Source organism: Equus caballus, chromosome 5, assembly GCF_041296265.1.
Source record: "Equus caballus isolate H_3958 breed thoroughbred chromosome 5, TB-T2T, whole genome shotgun sequence".
In the NCBI taxonomy this organism is placed as follows: domain Eukaryota; kingdom Metazoa; phylum Chordata; class Mammalia; order Perissodactyla; family Equidae; genus Equus; species Equus caballus.
Window position 1 is genome coordinate 42,428,441 of NC_091688.1, and position 21,616 is coordinate 42,450,056.

Sequence of the window (21,616 nt, forward strand, 5' to 3'; positions counted from 1 at the left end):
ACCCGAGAACCCTGGACCGCTGAAGTGGAGTGTGCGGAACTTTAACCACTTGGCTACAGGACTGGCCCCATGAGGCCCTTTCTTTTTATCATTGAAGCAATAAATACTCTTCTACAACATGTGTTCTGCTCATATCCATTTTCATCAGAGTAGGTGTAGTGTACTCCTGTATATCATCATAAGTGTGGCAGATTTACAGGCTTTCCCAAATTCTAGTGGATAAAAAGATTGCAAAATCCTGGGAAGTTACACTTCTCAAGGAGTCTCTCAGTCATGAATTCTGTAATTTTTTCTCAGATTTTAAAAAAATTTGCATTTTTGCAACTTTTAGAACTTAAAAGGAATTTTCGTTCTTTTAAAGATTGTATTTTTTCCTTTTTCTCCCCAAAGCCCCCCAGTACATAGTTGTATGTTTTTAGTTGTGGGTCCTTCTAGTTGTGACGTGGGATGCCGCCTCTGCATGGCTTGATGAGCGGTGCCCTGTCCACGCCCAGGATCCAAACTGGTAAAACCCTGGGCTGCCAAAGCAGAGTACGCAAACTTAACCACTCGGCCACGGGGCCCGCCCCTAAAAGGAATTTTTAAAATGTAACTATCAAGTCATTTGTTGAGCACTTTCTTTGTGTAAAGCTTTGTGCTATTTTAATTCTTACAGTAACTCTGTGAGGGAGATATTACAACCATTTTACAGATGAGAGAACTCAATTCCCAGGGAGGTTGTCATTTTGTTGGAATCTCACAGATTAATAAAAATGGTGATGGGGCCAGCCCTGTGGCATAGTGGTTAAGTTCACCACTCTCTACTTCAGCAGCCCAGGTTCGTGGGTTCAGATCTTGGGCACAGACCAACACCACTTGTCAGCCATGCTGTGGTAGTGACCCACATACAAAAGAGAGGAAGATTGACACAGCTCTTAGCTCAGGGGTAATCTTCCTCAAGTGAAAAAAGGAGTAAGCTTGGCAACAGATGTTAGCTTAGGGCAAATCTTGCTCAGCAAAAAAAAAAAAAAGTGAGTCCAATATTATTGAACAACTCTGCCTGACTCCAAAAGTTGTGATCTTATCATTCTCTTAACGTTTCTATAGAGCTTTGTTTTGCCTTAAAAAAAAACAATGATAGTTCTCTTCAGTAATAATAGGTCTTATGTGAAAAAAGTTGTATAGTCAAATAGGGTTTTGAAAAATTCTGGGTTAAATTAAGTTAAGGAAGATTTCTTTACAGCATTAATTCCCAGAACCTTGCAAGTGTAAATATACATTGTACGTTGGGAGTGGTAAACGAATGGCTAAAGCATGCAGAGCTTCTCAAAATTATTTGACTATGAAAGAACAACTTAGGGTACTAGTGATCTTACTGAATGCTTTGAAAATACTGCACTTTGCTATTCTGCTTCCTTGTAGTTCCTCTGTGGATTGAATTTTTTTTTATTAAGGTTATAAAAGTTAACATCCTTGTGAAATTACAGTTGTACATTATTATTAGTCATGTTGTAGGTACACCACTTCACCCCTAGTGCACTCCCCCTGGGGATTGAATTTTTTTTAAGAGTTATCACTCTGGAATGAGGGAATTGACTGCTTTTGTGTGCTGGTTTTCTAGAGAACTAGTATGGTGACATCAGACCAGATATTTTTTAGAAGATTCCCTGGTATGGAGGCTGTCATTTTTCCCCCCATGAATCTTCTAACGCAAATGGCACAGTACATCCAGCTTCACCCTCACCTTCAGTGAGTTCCCAAGAGGATAACTGTAACTGAGCTGCTGCCCCCACCTTCTTTCATCTAACGTGCTAGAAGCAGGAGAGTAAGGTTTCAACTTTGTGAGTGAGGAGAAACCCTTGAGCCAGGAGCAAGAAACCCTTGCTTTCTGTAAAGATGGTAGTATCACACTAAGAAATCTGTAAAACCCATCATTCTTTCTCTTCAGTGAGACATGCAGACAGATCTGGGGGTCAGAGGAGAGAAGGAACGATACTTTTGATTTTTCAGTCCTTTAAAGGTGATATGTTGGTCTTGAAATTAAGACAAAACAAAACTTTGAGAAATTTGTCCCATATCATTTAAAGTCACAAAAGTTGCCTGAATGGTGTTTACCCCTGAATTCTAAACTTTTATCTCGTTGTTTGAGCTATCAGTGAAAAATACTGAAAACATTTCCTCAATAGGATGACATTTTTTGGAGGGAGGGGGAGTTCTCTAATGATTCTGTAACATTTTTATGGCTCGATTGATGTGTTGCTATCAGAGGGTGAAGCAGTTGGTCATGTGTATTGCCCTGAACAGGTTGGCTGAAAGGCACTGTATTAGGTTCTATGGAAATTTGATGTGAATAGTATGACACAGTCCCCACCCCCACGTACTAGGGTGTGGCCTATATTAAGTGTACATATATAAATTAGTATGTTCCTCTGATGCCATTCTTTTCTCATTTTATAATTCAGGTAGTAAAGAACGCTCAGTTTCTCAGCTAAGTGCATGTGAATTTGAAAGTTTTGCTTTTTTAGAGCGTTTTAAATCTCAATATGTTCTGCCAAATGAATGGAAACAAGAATATGGGTCTCTTACTATGCTAAGATCCAATCCTGTTTTCATTAGCCTGCATTTTTAGCACTCCACATGCGGCTTGGAGAGTTATTTCCCAGTAGAATTCTATATAAAACATTAATATTGAACTGAAAACTTTCAAGGAATATGGGTGACTGGAAAAGGATCTTTTATGGCTATGTTTTGCAGTTGACAAAAGCATTTTCAAAAATAGCAAGTGCATCTTTGAAAAACCTTGAGGGTTCAAGGGAATAAGACCTCGCTAGCCTAAATAGTAGTGTAAAAATTTCTTTGAAATCTAATGAATTACTCTACATAAATAGGTACACCTGTTATGAACTGTTTTGATTGTTGCGTGACTGTACTACCAAGGCCTTGATGTCTATCTGGTTTTAAATTGTAGGTTCCCAATCTTGTCAAATATAGAGTGGTAGATGACACAGAAGAGTATAACCAAAGTTAGAATCTGAGCAGTCTTCATTTCCAGATTGAACCTTCTATTCTGGCTGGCTGAATTCCTGATAATATTCACAGGAGGGAGTAAAATATAATATGATAAAGTATCAAAAAATAAAACTTCAAAGTGTCTGTAGTTACGTGTGACTTTTGTGGTGTCTTCTGGATTCAGCTGAGTTGAGGGTATGAAAAGAACTGTATGAGGGGTACTGTTATGGTGCTGAGAGGTGTTAGAGGGGGACAGTGAGGTTTTTATTCATTGTTTTATAGCTTTATGAATTAATTGAAGAAGGCTTTGGAAGTTGGCATTTTAATTTTGTTACTGGGGCTACTTAGCACGTTTTGTACGTGCTGCCTAGGCTGTGCCACGTTAGCTTTTTCTAGTTATTCTGAAAAGCTTTTGTCAGTCATTCTCTCTCTCTCTCTCACTCTTACTCAACCAACAATTCTCAGTGTTGTGCATAAATTGAATTCTGATATCTGGCTGTGAGAAAATAGTCTAGTATTGGTGCTACTCTTAGTGGATATTTTTCACTTAATTACTTGAAAGTTTTGTTTGGTTAAACTAGAATAACTTTCAGTCACTGTAATGATGGAAAGAGTAGCTCTGCAGTTAGGAAGTCTTGGGTTCAAATTTCTGTTTCACCACATACTAGCTGTAATATCTTTTACTTAACTTCTCTGTGCCTGGCAGATAATAACTATTCAGTAAATGTTAGACATTCGTTTAAAAGGTAATGGTAGGGGCTGGCCCCATGGCCCAATGGTTGGGTTCGCACGCTCCGCTTCGGCAGCCTGGTTCATGTCCTGGGTGTGGACATGGCACCACTCGTTGGGACATGCTGGGGCGGCATCCCACATGGCACAATCAGAAGGACCTACAGCTAAAATATACAGCTGTGTACTGGGGGGGGGGGCTTTGGAGAGAAGAAGGGGAAAAAAAAAGATAATGGTAAGCGTAGGACATAGTTTGTATATGTGTGGTAAAATGTATGTAACTTAAATTTACCATTTTAACCATTTTTAATTGCACAGTTCATTGGCATTAAGTACATTCACATTGTTGTGCAACCATCACCACCATCCATCTCCAGAACTTTTTCATCTTCCCAAACTGAAAATCTCTACTCATTAAAAAATAACTCTTCGTTGTCCCTCCCTTGAGCCCCTGGCAACCACCATTCTACTTTCTGTTTCTATGCATTTGGCTACTCTAGGCAGCTTATAAAAGTGGAGTCATACAATAGTTGTCCTTTTGTGTCAGGCTCATTTCACTTAGCATAATGTCTTCAAGGTTCATCCATGTAGCATGTGTCAGAATTTCGTTTCTTTTTAAGGCTGAATAATATTCCATTTTACTTATATACCACATTTGTTTATCTGTCGGCGGACACCTGGGTTGTTTCCACCTTTTGGCCCTTGTGAACACACTGTGCTGCTCTGAACACGACTGTACAGATATCTGAGTCCCTACTTTCAGTTTTTTTGGGTATATACCCAAAGTTGGAATTGCTGGATCATATGGCAATTCTGTGTTTAATTTTTTTGAGGAGCCTCCATACTGTTTTCTACACTGATTGTACCATATGCATTCCCACCAGCAGTGTACAAGGATTCCAATTTGTCTACATCCTTACCAACACTTGTTATTTTCTGTTTGTTTGTTTGTTTTTGCAGGGAAAGATTCTCCCTGAGCTAACATGTGTTGCCAGTCGTCCTCTTTTGTTTTTCCCTCCTCAAAGCCCCAGTGCATGGTTGTATATTCTTCTAGTTGTAAGTCCTTCTTGTTCTTCTATGTGGCAGTACTGAACTTTAACCACTAGGCCATCAGGACTGGCTCTGTATTTTTGTTTTTATAAAAGCCATTCTAATTGGTATGAAGTGGTATCTCATTGTGGTTTTGATTTGCATTTCTCTAATGATCAGTAATGGTGAGCATCTTTTCTTGTGCTTATTGGTCATTTGTATATCTTCTTCGGAGAAATGTCTGTTCAAATCCTTGCCCCTTTTTTATTTGTTTTTTTTTGTTGTTGAGTGGTAGGAGTTCTTTATGTATTCTGGTTATTAATCCTTATATGTTATTTGCAAATATTTTCTCCCATTTTGTGATTTGCCTTTTTACTCCATTGATAGTGTCCTTTGATGCGCAAAAGGTTTTAATTTTGGTGAGATCCAGTTTTTCTTTTGTTGCCTGTGTTTTGGTGTCATATTCAATAAATTGTTGTCAAATCCAATGTCATGAAGCTTTTCCTCCCTGTGTTTTCTTCTAAGAGTTTTATAGTTTTAGTTCTTACGTTTGAGTCTTTGATGCATTTTGAGTTAATTTTTGTGTATGCTGTAAGGTAATAGTCCAGTTTCATTCTTTTGCATGTGGATATCCAGTTTCTCCAGTACCATTTATTGAAAAGACAGTACTTTCTCCATTGAATGGTCTTGGCACCCTTGTTGAAAATCATTTGACCATATATGCAAGAATTTATTTCTGGGCTCTCTATTCTGTTTAATTGGTCTATATGTCTGTATTTATGCCACAAATAAAAATCAAACAGTTTATTTCCATTACTGTAGCTTTGTAGTAACTTGAAATCAGAAAGTGTGAGTCCTCTGACTGTTCTTCTTTGTCAAGATTATTTTGGCTATTTGGGATCCCTTGAGATACCATATGAGTTTTAGGCCGGGTTTTTCTGTTCACATGCTTTTTTTATATGGGCCAAACAATATAAAAGCAACTGTTATTACAAATGGCAGCTGATTCCTGTCAGAGTTTTTATTTCACCTAGCTCCTTGGATCACAGTACTTTTCTTTATGGCATTAAAATCAAGTTTACTCCAAATAGCTTTGCTTCTATAAATGAATTATTTTGTTATGGCTGGAACATTTTATCTTAATAAGTTTGGTTTAAATCTATAAAAAAAATCAAGGTATACAGCTGAAAGTTTCTCATTGTTTCTCAGCTGCCTAGTTTTAAACCCCGTCACTGTTATTCCTTTCTTTTCTATCATCTCAGGGTTTCTTTATACATGTATAATATATATAAGCAAATATGAATTTATTTTTTCTCATTTTTATACAAAAGTAGCGTAGTTTTCCACATCTTGCTTTTTTTATTTAATGATATAGGAGATTTTTTTTCGAATCTGTACATAGAGAATTTACTTATTCTTTAAATCAGAATTTTAAGGGTGAAAATCTTTTCATGGATGTCAGAACATTGGGAAAGAATATTTGGTTTTATGGCTGTGTACCTTTCCTATTGCCTACAAGTTTTGCTCTTTAATGACTTTCATTGCTCTTACTATCTTAGCATTGAATAAACATAACTTGAGTACTACTAGGTTGTTAAAGTTAGTTTGGGAATGGTGATTACCTAGTTCATGAAGTCTGTTTTGTAATCCTCTGTAGTCCTAAATCCCAAATTATGTCAAAAAATCCAAGGCTCTGATCAGTGATATGGGGTTATTTTTCCAATACCTGGAGTATGGACCTCCAGGTGTTTTTCTCTATCCTGGACTGGTTATCTAGGAAAATGAAGGTTATTACTGTGATAAAGAGAAAACTTATGTCTCTTCTCTTGTCCCACCTGTTAGAGGTGTTTACTTTGTAACCACTTAAATCCACTGATTGTGGGAAACTGAAAAGGCCTGACCATTCCTATATTTACAGAACATTTGTGATATACCTACTGTGTGAAAGACATATACATAAGTGTTGTAGAGTATATAAAGATAAATGACAACCTCAGTCCTCAAGAAGATATGTAGTCCAGAAGAAGAGAGAACACATGTATTAAAGTAACTATAATACTAGACATAATGTGTTTATAAATTAAGTAACCAGCTTATTAGGAACAGGTGCCCCTTAAGTAGGAACAATACCTTTATTCAGTACTTTTTACAACTTGAGTCTAAATGTGAGACAGGTTTACCAAATCCTGAAAATTCTACTTTCAGAATCTCTTGCTGCGGCCGGCTCGGTGGCTCAGCAGTTAAGTGTGCACGTTCCACTTTGCCAGCCCAGGATTCACCGGTTCAGATCCCGGGTGCGGACATGGCACTGATTGGCAAGCCATGCTGTGGTAGGCGTCCCACATATAAAGTAGAGGAAGATAGGCACAGATATTAGCTCAGGGCCAGTCTTCCTCAGCAAAAAGAGGAGGATTGACTGCAGCAGTTAGCTCAGGGCTAATCTTCCTCAAAAAAAAAAAAATCTCTTGCTATTCTATTTGTGTCTATCCCAACTTCTGTTGCTTCTCTTTTAGCCAATATAATTGCTTGCCCATATCCATTTAATACCTTGGATATGTTTTTAATAACGAACACTTACTGAGCTTTTCTTTGTGCCAGGCAGTATTCCAGCACTTTGCATTAACTTGTTTAATTCTCACAATACTCTAAAGGTAGATGCTATTGTCATTCCCATTTTACAAATGAGAAAGATGAGGTGCTGAGAGGTTAAATGATTTTACCTAAAGTCGCATGTCTAGTAAGTACTGGAGCTGGGCTACAGAATCAGAAAGTCTGACTTTAAAGCTCAAACTCTTGAGTATTATGTTGTACTCTTCTTCTGTGTGTGTGTGTATATATATACACACACATATATATGTATACATATATGAGACAAATGTGTATGTTATTGTTTTAGTGGCTGTGTAATATTTTATTGATGGTTATACTTTAATTTACTTAATCTGTTCCCTTTGAGGAACATTTAGGATGTTTCTAGTTTATGTGTATATGTGTACTGTCATAACCGGGGTTCCAGTGAAACATCTGACAGACGTCTTTATACATTTTAGTATATCCATATGTAAAATACCTAGAAATATAATTACTGGACCACAGGGCATGCACACTTAAATTTTTGCTAGATATTATTAAATTATCCTCCAAGAATTTGTACCAGTTTATGTTCATACCAACAGGCTGTGAGAGTTTCTAAAACAACTGTATTTAAATCCAAGTTTGAGGGAAGTAGCGTGGCTGGACAGTGATGCGAACTGTCTTCAAGCGCCTTTGGGAACGCTTGTGTACCTTATTAGCATTTCCTTTCAAAGCGGATATCTTTGGATTTTGATTAGCCTTGTGACTGTAGCCAGTTGTTGGAAAGAGGAGTAAGCATTTTTTTTTTCAATTTTTTTTTTATTGAGTTATTGATAGGTTACAATCTTGTGAAATTTCAATTGTACATTAATGTTTGTCAGTCATGTTGTAGGTGCACCACTTCACCCTTTGTGCCCACCCCCCACCCCACCTTTCCCCTGGTATCCACTAAACTGTTCTTGGTCCATAGTTTTAAATTCCTCATATGAGTGGAGTCATACACAGATTATCTTTCTCTTGCTGGCTTATTTCACTTAACATAATTTCTCTCAAGGTCCAGAGGAGTAAGCATTTTAAAAGAAGAATTTTCTTCTTTGAAATGTCCCTCAAACTTCTCAATCGTCAATCTAAACATAAAAGTTGTAATAAGTCGATTTCTTGTTACCACATTCTTTTTAAATCACTACAACTTCAGGAGTAAGGAGCGTGCACAGTTCCCAGTTGACTGCTAACATGGAAACTCCTTACTAAAGTTCTTGTTGAACTCCCAATAGGCAGAGGCAGTGAGCCAAACACTGCTACATCAGCAGAGTCATACTGTTTTCAGGCAGTGGGGATGTTAAAATGGATATGGCCAAATAAAAATGCCTTATATGACTTAGATTTCCTTTCTGAGTAGTTTTCTTGCTCGATGGGTCGCTACTTTGTCTTCCTCCTCATCCCATTTGTCTGCTTTTAGGGTGGGGTGATTTGTTTTATTCAGTAGATTTAAATATTGTTTAGTACACTTATTAGTAGGGCTTCACTTGCCCAGAGTAGGGTCAGAGTAGGGGGATTACGTTTGGTGGTACCATGGCTGCTCATATGTTCTTTCTTTTATCCCCTATTCAGAGCTTACTGTCAGGAGTAAAATGAAACAAACTTGGTTTTCATAAACATCCTTAAGGAGTGACAGGAAATTTGACTAATTCAAGGGCATGAGATGTGTTCAAAGTTACCATCTCTTTTGAGATTAAAAGACCGTTGGAGACTCTTTCATTAATTTATTCTTGGTGGTGGTATTTTGCTTAATTCCTATCCAGGAAGTCTGTTGTTTTGCTTCCAAGGAGCAAAGCTTGTCTTCTGGGCCTGTTAATATCAGTTCTCTTAAGTTTTGGATAAGATATTTCCTCCTGTTGATTGATCAAAAGATCTAGAACCACTGTTCTTACTGCTTGACACTGGTTTTTGGAAATGAAGAGGAAAAGAAATGGAGGCTTCAGTTGTCTTATCATTACTACTAACCTACTTGTAGTGTAAGCCTGAATGAAGGCGCAACTGTGAAGGGGGTTCTAATTTTAAAATGTTGAAAGCTTAACCATTGTGATATTTGGGGTGAAATTTATTCCTGGAGTTTTATTTCTTTTGATTAACAAGAAGTGTCTTTTTTTTAAAAAAAAAGATTTTATTTTTTCCTTTTTCTCCCCAAAGCCCCCCCAGTACATAGTTGTATATTCTTCATTGTGGATCCTTCTAGTTGTGGCAAGAAAGTGTCTTTAAACAAACTTTAATGAAGTGGAAAGGATTTCCCTTCCATTTACTTAAATAGATGACTTTTTTCTTCTTCATATTCTTCATTTTTTGGATAAAATTAGGTTAGAGCCACTTTTAAAGTTTTATTTTTTCTTTTTCTCCCCAAAGCTGCCTGGTACATAGTTGTATATTTTAGTTGTGGGTCCTTCTAGTTGTGGCATGTGGGATGCCACCTCAACGTGGCCTGACGAGCAGTGCCATGTCTGTGCCCAGGATCTGAACCACTGAAACCCTGGGCAACCAAATCGGAGCGTACGAACTTAACCATTTGGCCATGGGGCCAGCCCCAGTTTAGAACCACTTTTGAGAGTTCACTTGGGAAAGGGAAATAATATCAGTAAAGAGAAAATGCTGGTGTCCATCAGAGTAAAACCCCATGGAGGGAAGAATTTTGCCTTATTCACTGTTATAGCCCTTGCACCTAGAACAATGCCTGCCATATAATATGTGATTAATTTGTTGAGTGAACAGGAAATAGACAACGGAATTGTGGTATGCCCGTAGTTGGCATTCTGTACACCACTTAAGATGAACTAGTTACATGTATAAACTTAGATAAATATCAAAGGTGACATTAAAGAAAAAAGTGAGTTGCAAGGGGATATATATATATAATACCGTGAAATTTTTAAACCTGCAAAACAGTACAGTATTTTTTTTCTATTTTTTTTATTGAGTTATTGATAGGTTACAATCTTGTGAAATTTCAGTTGTACATTAATGTTTGTCAGTCATGTTGTAGGTGCACCACTTCACCCTTTGTGCCCACCCCCCACCCCACCTTTCCCCTGGTATCCACTAAACTGTTCTTGGTCCATAGTTTTAAATTCCTCATATGAGTGGAGTCATACACAGATTATCTTTCTCTCGCTGGCTTATTTCACTTAACATAATTCTCTCAAGGTCCATCCATGTTATTGCAAATGGAATGATTTTGTTCTGTTTTGCAGCTGAGTAGTATTTCATTGTATATACGTACCACATCTTCTTTATCCATTTGTCTGTTGATGGGCACTTAGGTTGCTTCCACGTCTTGGCTGTTGTAAACAGTGCTGCAATAAACATTGGGGTGCACAGGACTTTTGGGATTGCTGACTTCAGGCTCTTTGGATAAATACCCAGTAGTGGGATGGCTGGATCGTATGGTAGTTCTATTTTTAGTTTTTTGAGGAATCTCCATACTGTTTTCCATAGTGGCTGCACCAGTTTGCATTCCCACCAGCAGTGTATGAGGGTTCCTTTTGCTCTGCAACCTCTCCAACATTCGTTGCTGTTAGTTTTAGATATTTTTGTCATTCTAACGGGTGTAAGGTGATATCTTAGTGTAGTTTTGATTTGCATTTCCCTGATGATCAGCGATGATGAGCATCTTTTCATGTGCCTATTGGCCATCAGTATATCTTCTTTGGAGAAATGTCTGTTCATGTCTCCAGCCCATTTTTTGATTGGGTTGTTTGATGTTTTGTGGTTGAGTTGCGAGAGTTCTTTATATATTAAGGATATTAAGCCTTTGTCAGATATATGACTTGCAAATATTTTTTCCCAGTTAGTGGGTTGTTTTTTTGTTTCAATCCTGTTTTCATTTGCCTTGAAGAAGCTCTTTAATCTGATGAGGTCCCATTTGTTTATTCTTTCTATTGTTTCCCTTCTCTGAGAAGGCATGGTGTCCGAAAAGATCCTTTTAATACTGATGTCAAAGAGTGCAGTACAGTATTTTTTATATAGCTATACCTGCATATATGAACTAAAAGAACTCAAAAAGCTTGGAAGTGATAAACACCAAATTCAGTGTAGTGATTACCTGTGAGGAAAAGAGGGAAGGAAAGAGGATTAGAATAATTACTCAGAGAGCTTCAGTTTTATTTGTGATGTTTTATTTCTTAAGCTAGGTGAAAGTAAATGGTTATTTGTTGTATTATTCTCTATACTTTTTTGTAAATTTGGAACATTTAATAGAAATAAATGAGAGAATATAGATAAGGAGTCAGCAAACTAAGGGCTGGTAGGCCAGTATTCTGCTTGCTACCTGTTTTTGTCCATCCCAGGAACTAAGGATTATGAATGATATTTGCAGTTGTGTTTTTTTTTTTTAGGAAGATTAGCCCTGAGCTAATCTCTTTTTGTTGAGGAAGACTACCCCTGAGCTAACATCCGTGCTCATCTTCCTCTACTTTATATGTGGGACGCCTACCACAGCGTGGCTTGCCAAGTAGTGCCATGTCTGCACCCGGTATCCGAACTGGCAAACCCCGGGCTGGCAAAGCGGAACATGCGCACTTAAACGCTGCGCCACCGGGCCAGCCCCTGCAGTTTTAAATGATTGAAAAAAGTCAAAAGAAGGGCGTTTCATGATATGCAAAAATTATACAAAATTCAGATTTGAGTGTCCATAAATAGTTTCATTGGAAATAATCACACTTCTTTACATGTTATCTATGGCTGCTTTCACACTGCTGCCGTGTCAATTAGTAGTCACAAAGGTAAGGCCCCCAAAGCCTAAGATTTTACTGTCTGGCCCTTCACAGAAAAAGGCTAGTACGTGGTGTAGATGAATTCTGGTCCTAGAGTAATGGTGGTGTAACTAGGCAAATGAGCTGTTATTTGGTGAATTCTTATAATAAGTTGGAGGTGATTATCCCTAGATTGTGTTTTTTTTTTTTTTTTTAAAGAACTCTATTTTCTAAAAATTATTTTTGCTGAGGAAAATTTTGCCTTGAGCTAACATCTGCTGTGAATCCTCTTTTGTTTTTTTGAGGAAGGTTAGCCCTGAGCTAACTACTGCCAGTCCTCCTCTTTTTGCTGAGGAAGACTGGCCTGAGCTAACATCCATGCCCATCTTCCTGTGCTTTGATACGTGGGACGCCTACCACAGCATGGCTTTTGCCAAGCGGTGCCATGTCCACACCCAGGATCCAAACTGGTGAACCCCAGGCTGCCGAGAAGTAGAACGTGTGAACTTAACTGCTGTGCCGTGGGTCTGGACCCCCCCCCCCTTTTTTTTTTAATACCTTGAGGAAGATTAACCCTGAGCTAACATCTGTGCCAGTCTTCCTCTATTTTTTGTATGTGAGACACCTCCACAGCATGGCTGGTGAGTCGAGTCCACACCTGGGACCCAAACCTGTGAGCCTAGGTCACCAAAGCAGAGTGTGTGGAACTTTAACCACTTGGCCACTGGACCGGGCCCTAGATTGTGTTTTTTGAAAGAATATTGTAATCAAAGGAAAATCAGCTAGATGCTGAGTTTCATGGAATTTTCAAAATGATTGCCCAGTAGTAGTCTCATCTTGTTGAGTAAGTCTAAATCTAATGCATTTTTCCCCTTTGAATCACTCTTTAATTTGCTTATTATTAAAGTATCTGATTCTAATTTAACCTTGGATATTTGACAGTTTTAAATACCTACCAGAGTTTTGTGATCTGGAATTCGTCCTTTGGTAGTTTGTTTCTTATTTCCAACAATTTTCAGCAAACCAGCAGCATTTTAGTACAATGTAGCATTTGAATATGCGAACATAGAAAGTTAATTGAATTAAGGGCATCTTTTTCAGCAATCCTTCTTTTAGTTTCAAGGTGTATTAAACTTTGGCCAAGTGTTTAGCTTTGGGAACTTAACCTATATAGCAGGAGTGGTCATTTGAATCCATTATAACTAGTATTTTTTAAAGACATAGTGCTGGGTCCCTATAGAAGAAATTTTTCTTAAGCAGATGCTTCCACTTCAGAGCAACGTGATGTAATTTTGATTATTTATAGAAAAATATTGACTGACTTAGTCATCAGTGTTTCCCCAAGAAGCACTAATCTTTCCTTTGCACTCCATTGGATAGTCTGGACGCTTAGCCCCAAAAGTCAAGTAATCCTATTTGAGGTAGCTGTCTATTGTTCACATTCTCCCCAGGTTGCATAAGATTATTCTGCTCTCATCGTTTGACAAGAAATGGAAAAGGCAAAATCAGATGATTTGAGTGCTCTTTATCTTTTCTTTCTTATAAAAAGTATTTTAAGAGAGATTGTTTTAGTTTTCAAAGTCATAGCCACAGTGTTTTTTTAATTAACTGGAAGTGTATGCTTAACCAATTTCTTTTTTTGAAAGACCTTTCCAAAGGGGATCTTAATGAAGTTGTGTTGGATATAAAAAGCAACGAAACAAAATATCTAGTCTGATGACCTTTTTTCCTCTAGGAAACTTGGGATGTATATGTAGAATATAGGACGCTCTTCTATACTCCTCGGCATTTAATATTTCAATCAGTTTGGAAAGTACACACGGTGGGTTAGCTCAGTTGGTTAGAGCGTGATGTTATTAATATTGGGAATTGCTTTCTTGGTCTGGAAATCCTATCCACTCTTAGAGGCCCACAAATCTTTCTGTTTTTATGGTCCCTCTTACCTTCCTTTTTGTTTCAGATTATCCCCTTTATACACCCTACTTGTTGGAGTAGAGAATGTAGTTCTTGTTTGAGTGGTGTTTTTGCTTGGAGATAGGCAACTGTTTTCATTAGGAGCCAGTATAGTTCATGCCTGATTTCGTGCAGACCTCTTTAAGGCTAGTTAGAGATTTTCTTGTTGGAGGGGTTTTTGAAGAGTCTGTTTGTCTCTTTTTTTTTTTTTTTTTTTGAGGAAGATTAGCCCTGAGCTAACTGCTGCCAGTCCTCCTCTTTTTGCTGAGGAAGACTGGCCCTGAGCTAACTTCCATGCCCATCTTCCTCTACTTTATATGTGGGACACCTACCACAGCATGGCTTGCCAAGCAGTGCCATGTCTGCACCCAGCATGCGAACTGGCAAACCCCAGGCCACCGAAGCGGACGTGCGGACTTAACCGCTGTGCCACCAGGCCGGCCCCTGAAGAGTCTTTCTTAACTTCCAAAGTCAAAGGTACAAAAGTCTCAGTGAACAGAATACATGACCTTGACGTCACATGTGATTATCAATCTTAAAAGTTTTATGAGTAAGAAGGAATGGGGTAACTGGAGCTGCATGGCTAAAGGAAGGACCCAAATACTGTCAACTATTTTGACAGTATTTAGGGACTATCTCCCTGCCCATCTGTACCTCTTGCACCTGATTTCTAGCAGCATTGAGGTGAGGAAATACTGCCACTCTCTTGCTTATCAGTTTTTGTGTTGTGTTTTTTTGGTGAACTTTTTTTTTTTTTCACTGAGGTATAATATACATAGAGAAAAAGTTCTGTAAGGTGACCACCTAGGTAGACCTATAAAAGATTACCTCCGCGTAGAAGGTGGAGAAATGGGTCACTTCTTTGTCTTCCCCCTCATCCCATTACTCTGCTTTTAGGGCGAGGTGATTTGTTTTATTCGACAGATTTAAATTTTGTTTAGTAAACTTATTAGGTCTTCACTTGCCATTCTAATTGGTGTGAAGTGGTATCTCATTGTGGTTTTGCTCCCTCCTAATCATTATCCTTCCCCACCCCTAAAGATAACCACTATTCTGACATTCTCTGGTAGTATTTGTGTTCAACTGCAGGATCAAGACTGTTGGTAATAATAGCAACAGACCTCCTTGAGGGTAAAATTGTGTTGGTGGTGTTTACTCTAAAATAATGGTTCTCAACTGGGAGGATTTTGTCCCCCAGAGGACATTTGACTGTGTATGGGGACACTTTTGGTTCTCAAAACTGGTGGTGTTGGTGCTACTGGTATCTATTGTGTAGAGGCCAGAGGTACTGCTAAGCATCCTACAGTGCAAAGGACAGCTCCCTGCAACAAAGAGTTATCTGGTCCAAAGTGTCAACAGTACTAAATTGAGAAGCCGTGTTCTAACAGCTAGGGCCTATTGAAGTGATTATGGCAATAGGTGATTAAATTGTTGAAAACCTATTCTGCTTTTGAAACTTTTGTGAGAAATCATCAAAAGTCTCTATTTTCAGGGAATTCTTAAGGGTAAACTTCTTAAGGTTGATATTTACTGCCTGGTAAAATGATAAACCTGTGCCCTATGAGCAGTCCCAGATCTTTATCCCTGATTTGAAGAGGTGACACTTTTTGTCCTGTAGGCTTCATGTGCTTGTTAATGCTAGTAGTCAAACACTGTCAGAAGCTCCCCCTAGGTGAAATCCAGACCAGGCAGATTTTCCCCTTTGGACTGTGTTTATGTACAGTTTCAGAGCCTTGATCCACTCCTGTGTGAATATGTTCTTCCCTCATTTCAGTAAAGAAGGTTTTTTGCGTGGTTGCCCTGTGGGTGAGTGGTTAAGTTTGCACTCTTGGCTTCAGTGGCCCAGGGTTTCGCTGGTTTGGATCCTGGGCATAGACCTAGCACCACTCATCAAGCCATGCTCAGGTGGTGTCCCACATAGTAGAACGAGAAGGACCTACAACTCGAATATACAACTATGTACTGGAGGGCTTTGGGGAGAAGAAATAAAAAAAACATTGGCAGCAGATGTTAGCTCAGGGCCAATCTTTAAAAAAAAAAAAAAAAAACTTTAAGAACGTTCTTTGCAGGTGTACTAGATGAAATAAATATCTAATCTTGGGTACATGTTGATGCCCAGATTCTTGTTTTTATATATTGCTATATATTTTTTTTATATATTGCTATGAATGTTCAAAATGCCCCATTGGAATATTTCATGAATTAATTCTGATTTTAAACTTCCTGACTAGTTACAAGTTAATTGTCTAAGCAGATAGGTATTAGTGTAACCTTGAACAGTATTAACAATCCTAGGTGAGTCATACTGCTTTGACCCTGAAATTTATCAGTATCTGACCCTTTAATTTATCAGCATATTAGTATTTGGTCAGCTGGATCTTTTTTCCTAGATGTCTGATCTTTATCTTTAGAGTATGTTCGCTAGTATTCTGTATGCTATAATAGTCTTGCTACCTATCTTCCTATTGAGTTTCCCTGATGGCTTATGTCCCTTCTGGCTAGGCCTGGGAACTCTGTCCCTTCCTTTCGTTGTCTGTACGTGTCTTTTAGAAATAATGTTAAGTTCAACAAGTGCTTTTATTTTTAAAGTTTATTTAATTTTTGGATAGGTAATATATGCACATAGTGCAGTATTCACAATTGGAAAAAGGATTTCAGTAGAAAAGGACATCTTTTTCTCTGGAGGTGGAACTTAGCTGTTTCTTGGTATCTTTCTACAGATAATCTAGACATTATAAACTTAAAATGACTGTTCTTTTTTTTTAACTTTTTTATTCCAAAGAATTTAAAGTGTACACCCAAAGAGAGAGTATAGAGTAATTTACTTCCATGTTAATTACTTCAAAATATCAAACTTCAAAAATATCATTGTACCATTCTTTAGTTAATATTAATGTTGAAAATATAAAGAATATATTTCGAAGATATGTAGAATTTTTTTTTTTTGAAAGATTGGTACCTGAGCTAACAACTGTTGCCAGTCGTCTTCTTTTTTTTCTTCTCCCCAAAGCCCCCCAGTACATAGTTTTATATTCTAGTTGTGAGCGCCTCTGGTTGTCCTATGTTGGATGCTGCCTCAGGATGGCCTGATGAGTGGTGCCATGTCTGGCGCCCAGGATCTGAACCCGCAAAACCCTGGGCCGCCGAAGCAGAGCATGTGAACTTAACCACTCAGCCATGGGTCGGCCCTGAAGATATGTAGAATTTAATAATATGAAAGTTTATTTTAAATTTGACAGTCACATATGTACCACCTTTTTCTTTCCTGATCTTTTTCTTTTATTTTGGCCTCCAGTTTTCTCATTAGTGTAATAGGAGGAGGTAATTGTGTGGTTGTCCTGAAATTCTGGTAAGTGGATGCGTCATGAATCTATCAAGATTGCCACAGAAGTCTGAGTGAAGTGAATTCCAGACTTGCCCAGTCAGGACAGTAGGCTAGATTCCAGAGTGATTTCTCCATCTCCGATCATCAATAGATAGTTAGATCTAGTTCTAGCATAGCCTCTTGAGCATGAGAATCCAATGTGGTAATTATTAAAGTGGAAGATCGGTTAAAAAGTTTATGGAAGTCATTGACTGTAGTTGTGATAATTTTTCTTATCTTAGATTCTCTGTTTTTTCTTCCTGGTTGGAGGATTTTAAAAGTCAGAGATTGAGTGGAGTGTGAGTGTGTAGAGGGTGGCTGTATTGTTTTTTTTTTTGGCATTGTTTGTGAGTTCAGAGAGTGATAAAGATAAGAGCAATCTTCACCCAGAAGTTAAAGATGAGGAGTTTAACGTAAAGAAAAATATCTAAAGCTGTAAGTGAAGCTGTTCACAGACTGGGAGCTCTACCCTTGGAAAGCTAGAGAGGGAGAGAGATTGGTGGATACGTACTAACAGAAAAAAGCTAGGTCAAAATGTACAGTCATGCGCCTCATAAGGACATTTCAGTCAACATTTCAGTCAGCAACGGACTGCATATATGATGGTGATGTCATAAGATTAGTACCATAGAGCCTAGATGAGTAGTAGGCTATACCGTCTAGGTTTATGTAAGTACACTCTATGATGTTCGTACAGTGACAAAATCACCTAACAACACATTTCTCAGAGCATACCCCTGTTGTTAAATGACACATCACTATAGAATCCAAGTGCTTAAAAAATTTGTGGCAAAACATTAATGTGAATACTAAAACACAACTTTTCTCTGTTTCCTCTCTGGCACTCAGTTGATGATAGGTGTTAGTATGTGGAGATGTTTGAGTTGAATTTTTATTGTTAGATAGGTGTGAACATTTGTGAGTTATCTGAAAAGAACTTGGAGCCCCTGCAAAGATACAGGAAAGGTACAGATAGGAGAAAATGAAAATAATTGATCCGCTGTCACATATTAAGAAGTGAGATGTTCTCAGTCCTGGTCACTGGGAATCAATAGCATGCTGCTGATACAAGGATGAGAATAAGTTAGGGATTCAAAGCTATCCCGGTTAGGTACCTTGTGGACCCTCACTAGAGGTACTTTGTCTTTTGGAAGAGAAAAATTATAATTTTTTAGATGATAAGTACTAATTTAATGCTCTAGATGATTTGCATGTTTCTGTTTCCTAGAGGTAGGCCATGAAATTCCCCAGAGCCCTTGAGAAGGTAAACCACCCTCATGGAAAAGACTAGTCCAGAAACAGTTTTTACTACATGAGAGATGAGATAGTTGATGTACTTCCTCTATTTCTATACAGTGATTAAGTCACTGACAGTAGAGTATGACAGTAACTTTTTATGCTTATTTGTAATACTTGAGTCAACAGAGGTCTTTATGACCTCTATAACAATCTTATTTCCTGTATACCCAGAAGGAGTGAACACATTAAGGAGTACTACTTTGAGAAAACAGTACTCCCTAATTTAAATGCTATTTCAGGACAGGAGTCTTGTTCTCATTTCCTCTTGTACCTGTGTAACACCTAGTCCATATTCTGCTTTATAAGGCAGTGTACTTAGTTTTTTACTATTTGTTTATTTCTGATGAGGAAGATTAGCCCTGAGCTAACATCTGTGCCAGTCTTCCTCTGTTTTATATGTGGGATGCCTCCGTAGCATGGCTGATGAGTGGTGTAGGTCTGCGTCTGGGATCCGAACTTGCGAACCGGGGCCACCAAAGCAGAGCACGTGGAACTTGAACCACTTGGCCACAGAGCTAGCCCCAGTTTTTATTGGACTTTAACCAAAATATTAATAAATACATCCTCCCAGTAAGTGGTAGACACTTCAATATCAATCAGTCACTAATTTATAACTCCCAAGTAATTGAAGACTGATTTTTCTCCATTAAAATAGAAATTATTCCATTTTAGCTAATGAGCACAAATCACCTGTTTTTATAGGCTAAATCAGTACATTATTTTGGAGGTAATTCCCAATTTGTGCATCAGGCAGTGAGAAAGCAAAATGGTTTTCTTTGTGGTAGTGCTTGATTGCATGGTGCACCATTTCTAAATATGTGGAAAGGAACTCCCATCTCCTGAGAATTAACTTCACCATTTGACTAGTTGAGCTTTTCTACACCTAATGAAAAAATTGAAGCTTATTGATGATATGAATGGAGTTCTGCTCTTCTATGATCTGATCTGTTGTTGTAATAGTAATTTTGAAACATCATGAGCCAATTTCTCCAAATAGACTAGAGTCACTGAAAACAGGGCATTTGCAGGAAAGGACTGACAGCTAGATTAACTTTAGCTTGTTTTTTTTGGGCATCAGTGAATAGCTTGTGAATTTTATACAAAACAATCTAAGTGTAGATTAAAATTTTTAAGTTGGCTTTTTACAAAATAGATTATATTTTTCAACCATAGCAGTGGTTCTAATTTTGATCCATTTGTTCTCTGAGCCCAAGAATATATATTAAAATTGGCACAAAAAATTTAGCACATTACTTATAAAATTTGTGAAGAGCAAAGATGGGTGTCTATATAGCTTTTGCAAATTTGTTTCTGATATTGCTGAGGGTCTTTTTTAAGAGTTTGATTTTATGAAGTTTGTATTTCTTTTGTAGGAGTACCTTCAAGCTTTTAGTTATAATTAATTCAAACTGCGTTTCCTGAGTCCAGATAGATAACACCTCTTTCCTCCTCGTAGTTACCCTTTATGATTTGACCTTCCCAGACATTTATCTGTCACATCTCTTTTGTACATATCTAGATTGTATGTACTTATTAGCCCTTCAAAATAAGTCCTGGATGAAATCTTCTATGAGTAGAAATCATACATGCCTGTCGCAGAGTTTGTATTTTTTACTTCAATTGTATTTGGCTAATACTTTCTTTAATCTAGTGGCTTAGAGTGGAGATTGGCAAGGCAAACATAGTGAACTGAGCTCTTGAGTTTTGGCCAAGGAATGCTCAGGTCATCATGGTGTGGTAGAACTAGTATGGGCTTTGGAGCCAGCATCTGCTATTGTTAGCTGGATGAGTAACTTCATTCAAATTTCTTAATTTCACTGAGTTAATTTCCATAAGCCAGCCCTGGTGGTCTACTGGTTAAGATTTGGCACCAGGGCCCTGGTTCATTTCCTTAGTCAGGAAACTACACAACCCCTCTGTTATTTGTTATACTGTAGCAACTGCACGTTGCTGTGATGCTGAAAGCTCTGCTACTGGTATTTCAAATACAGCGGGGTCACCCATGGTGGGCAGGTTTCAGCAGAACTTCCAGACTAATATTAGGCAGGAGGACCTGGCCACCCACTTCTGAAAAAAAAAATAGTCATGGGGTCAGCCCGGTGGTGTAGCACTTAAGTTTGCATGTTCCGCTTCGGCGGCCCAGGGTTTGCTGGTTCAGATCCCGGGTGCGGACCTGCACACCGCTTCTCAAGCCATGCTGTGGCAGGTGTCCCACATATAAAGTAGAGGAAGATGGGCATGGATCTTAGCTCAGGGCCAATCTTCCTCAGCAAAAAGAGGAGGATGGGCAGCAGATGTTAGCTCAGGGCTAATCTTCCTCAAAAAAATTAATTAATTAAAAAAATTTTAAAAATGGTCATTAAAGCCCTATGAATAGCAGTGGAGCATTGTCTGATATTAATGCCAAAAGAGGATGACACAAAAACACTAGGCAGGGTTCCACTCTCCTGTACACAGGGTTGCTGGCAGTCTGAATCGGCTCAATGGCACTAACAGCAATTTCCATATTTATAAAATGGGTAAGGACCCTACCTTCCTGGTTCCTTGTGTGGATTAAATAAATATTTAGTGCATTAAATGCTCGGTGAATGTTAGATCTTTTTTTTTCGTAAAGAATTTGATATTCTCCAGAACATCACAACTTAGATAACATTTACCAAGAAGTATTTTAAATATATAGTTTTTAGCTCATACAATTAAGTACCATTGGTTTTGGATGATTATGAGTTAGCTGAAAAGAGCGGGATCACTGGCTACCATATAGTTCTTAATTTTTTCCAGGAGCCTGAAGAAAAATACCTGTTGGTACCTTTGGAAGAGTAATCAATTTAATATACAGAGGCAGATATTTTAGTAAACACAGTGTACTACCTTAGCCTTTATAATGCTGGAGAATTAACTCATGGCTAATGATAATCACTACCGACAGCTTAATTGT

General features: G+C 38.1%; 1 protein-coding gene across 9 annotated transcripts in view; it reads left to right on the forward strand.

Moving 5' to 3' along the window:
• Window positions 1-21,616, forward strand: part of GATAD2B (GATA zinc finger domain containing 2B) — an 85,918-nt gene that overhangs the window by 7,216 nt on the left and 57,086 nt on the right. The window contains exon 2 of one of the 9 annotated variants that reach the window (XM_070268193.1): window positions 4,678-4,773. The exons of the other annotated variants lie outside the window; for them this stretch is intronic. The gene's annotated coding sequence lies outside the window, so the exon portion shown is untranslated. The remainder of the gene's footprint in view (window positions 1-4,677; window positions 4,774-21,616) is intronic. 9 annotated transcript variants of the gene reach the window in all.